At 39.9% G+C, this 3,799-nt stretch overlaps 1 pseudogene; it reads right to left on the bottom strand.

The window, feature by feature from the left end:
- Positions 1-1,758: 1,758 nt before the first annotated feature.
- On the bottom strand, positions 1,759-2,866 carry LOC117593367 (annotated as a pseudogene).
- Positions 2,867-3,799: the final 933 nt, after the last annotated feature.

The raw sequence follows: 3,799 nt of genomic DNA, 5'->3' as shown, positions 1-3,799 counted from the left end.
TGAGGATGATATTCATAGACTTCAGCTCAGCCTTCAACAGCGATCCATGACAAACTCCATGACCTGGGGATCAGCCCCTCTTTCTGCAACAGGACTTTGGACTTCCTAGCCAACAGATCCCAGTCTGTCAGGTTAGACAACTTCACCCCTTCCACCCTGATCCTGAACACTGATGTTCTACAAGGCTGTGTAAATTGCCATTTGTGCCCGAACGACTATCATCCCATTTCGCCATCACTAACCATAACTGACTTTTCACTTGACTTTTTTGTCAAGTGAAAAGACAAGAGAATCGGGTAGCCAGTGAAGTGTTCGTCTAAACTGAACAAATCCTAATATCTAAGAGAACTGTTTTATTTTTGGCTTCCTATTACGTAGCTACATAAAGTTGTAGCCAGCAAAGTTTTTGTCTGTCCTGAACCTCAGGCATAATGTGTTTTGACTGTTACGGGAGGCGAACGCTGGACCTGTTAAGCACGCTATTTAACCAGGGGTAGTCAGTCAGTCAGGCACTCACCCAGTCAGTCAGTTAGAGACATTCCCTCTTATAGGCCGGCACCGCTTACACGGAATAAGAACATAAAGACTGGCCAAGATACAATTACCCATTATTAATCAATAAGTTCAATATTAAAGAACAGCAGGCTTACCTGATATCCAAAAAAAGGTAAATATTGCTATACAAAAATAACACTCAGAGAATGACCATAAATTCTTTCAGCAGTTTAAAAAGGAGCACTCACAAGTCAAACAATTAGCACTCACAAGTCAAACAATTATTCAATACATTATTCAATATGCAGCTTACTAGGCCCCTGACAATTGAATGGCTTTGGTGTCTATAAATACAGCAAGAGAACAGCTTAGATTCAAAATGTATGAAATACTAGCAACTTGAGCCAGTAAGGCTATCTGTGCGATTGGGATTAGTAACTAGTCTAGTCACAAATGTACATCATTTTTATACCAAATCTATAGTATGTAATGAATAGTCTGTTTAAACTGAGCGTAATAAATACAAAGATAACTGCAAAATGACAATAATGTAGGCTAACTATACAGCTAACGTCTAGCCAGAGACATACTATCGTACATAGCCAGCTTGCATCCATGCAGTAATGTTAACCCTAACCCTAAAAATATGGATATTATCCTTTTCCAAATATCAGATTCAACTACTACTCACCTGCGTCCAACAAATAAGTCTGGAGAATGATGAACGGACTCACTTTGTTCGACAGTCTACATGTCCATGCATGAACCAATTAGATGAGCATCTATGTTTGATGCACCTTTTGCTTTTCTAAAGGTCCATTACAGGAGGTTTTGAGTGTGGTATTTTATTATTAGGTTTTGATAATATTTTAATGAACGACAATATGAGCTACAACTTTATCATTTTTATTCAAGTCAATGTTGGGGTATCAATTGGGATGGCAAGGTATATTTCAAGGGTGGCATTTACAACCCCATGTCAGGCTCCGCCCCTGAATACGGGGGAAAACACAGGTAAATAGTCTGTAAATCTTTTTTGTGAATTTAGAATTCTGACAATGAAGAAATGTAATATACGCCTATTTAGGACAAGTCATGGGAGCTTTGAAAATGGCAAATGAATTTTAATTACAAACTGAAAAGCAAATTAGCGTAGGTATTTGACGGTTCTAGTGTTAAACTGAGGTTATCACAGGAATCATCCAGGTTCTTTACAAACATGTTGATTCCTCTGTATCCAAACATGGTCTTCAGAACTGTCTGTCATTCATGGCCCACATAGATCTGCCTCATGTTCACTTCCCTCCTGTTCATCTCTTTCACAGCTTTTAGTGCATCCTCATGACTCTTGAAGCAAACAAAACTGAATCCCTGGACTTCCCGCTATCGTCCGTCATAACCTTGACAATGGTCCATATTTCTCAAAAAGTTCAGTCAGTTTCTCTTGGTTCATGTCTTGTCCAAAGTTCTTGACAAACACATTGTTGAACTCTTCAGCCTTGGCTCCAACTTCATCTTCTCGTTCTTTATGAGATTTGAACCTTGCAGTGGATACTTTTTTTGTCATCCAGCATCCTACCATTGAGTTTCTCCATGTCTCTGTCAGCAGGGTCCTGGGTCTCATTCTGGACGTAGCCATAGCCCTTGGATTCCCTATTCTCATTATAAACTACCTTGCCAGTCTGTCTCCAAATGCTGAGAACATCTTGTATACAGTAGGTACTTATTACTGTGACAGTTTGGATAAGGCATCACCTATGTTGATGGGTGTCGGGTGAAATTAAGAGACCAAACAAGAGCTGGAGTAAAAAGTTTGTATTAAGAGTCCCTCCGTGAATCAAAAAAACATGTCCATCACCAAACAATAAACAGGTTTGAGGGCTTCCTGCTTTTATAGAGAGAAAGGCAATTTGTCGAGACAGCAGGTGCTTATATAGGGAGAAGGCAGGTGTTATTATTTTGCCTTCATCAGAGCACCTACAATACCTGTCCCGGACAGCAGGTGTCTCCCCAGACTACAGAGTTCAGACGGGTTGCTCATGCCCCCGGGTGGAAATACACCACATTACCAATGGATTTCTTGCTCAGAATCCGGATGAAGAGTTTTCCCACTACACTCTTCCTCCTGAACGGGTCAGGGTCAGACCTCATGATGTGCAGATATCTTCCTCCAAGTATATTGTTGCTGAACATGAGCAGGGTGCACTCAGCATCTGGCTGATAGAAGTTGATGTAGGTGTAGCCGAGGGGTACGTGAAACCCAATCCCTGCACACATGGACAGAACACATTGGCCCGGCATCAATGAACATCTCCTTCAGGTCTGCCGCAGTGATATTTTGGTGGAGGTCACCAACATACAAAGAATTCATGTAAAACATTTTGGGATGTAATTCAAGTGTCTAGGATAGTTTATCTATGTGTAAACATTATGTTAGTGTCTGGACATGTAACTGATGTCATCTGTACCTGTATTGCTGTGCCTTCATCCTGTAAACTGAAGATCTAAAAATTATGAGATGCTTCCTTCCTTCATAGCCATTGGAAGCGTTTGACAAGATAAGATAGTCTGGGTTGATGATCAGTAACATGAACAGGCAAATGTGGTGAGGGAGGAGTAACCTTCTTAAACTGAAATCTAATCTGATAATATACATAATAATACATGTAACCGAAATATAATTGGAAAAGTAGGGAAGATATACATAAAACACAGAGAGGTGTTGGAACAGAGAAGTAATGTCAGTGAATTAATGACAGCTGTTTTTTATTATGAGGGTTGTAAATTCCAATGTTAAAGTAATTTCAAAACCAACTGATTTAAGTTCAGTTGGTACGCTATCAGTGCTTTATCTTTCTTCCGCAGTTAACTTAAAAAAAAAGTTTAAATAGACTATAATTTATTTAAAAAAAAAGTGTGTTACTTTTAAGAAGTAAAGTGCTACTTTGCTGACAATAGGCCTGATGTCTGTTACATTTGAGAAGAGTTTGCTCCCTCATGATGTTGTATGGTCGCATGATGGGTTGTACCAAGATAAGCCTAATTAAACTGCCTGTCTCAACCTATGAAGTATTTTCCCTCCCTCACCCTCTAACTCCACCCCTCTGACAGAACCAGGAAGTATCCTCCTTTCACACAAACACAATTCTGAGGAAACAAAACAGATCTAAATCTCTGTATTGTCTGTCTGTGAGAGCAGGACACCATACTAATACTGTGTTTGATCCTTTCGCCTTCAGAACTGCCTTAATTCTTCATGGCATTGATGCAACAAGGTGCCAAGGCCCATATTGATAGGATAGCA

The sequence above is a fragment of the Esox lucius genome, chromosome 19 (genome assembly GCF_011004845.1).
Source record: "Esox lucius isolate fEsoLuc1 chromosome 19, fEsoLuc1.pri, whole genome shotgun sequence".
Lineage (NCBI taxonomy): Eukaryota > Metazoa > Chordata > Actinopteri > Esociformes > Esocidae > Esox > Esox lucius.
The sequence above is the reverse complement of the archived record's forward strand: the minus strand, read 5'-3'. Positions and strand labels throughout refer to the sequence as shown.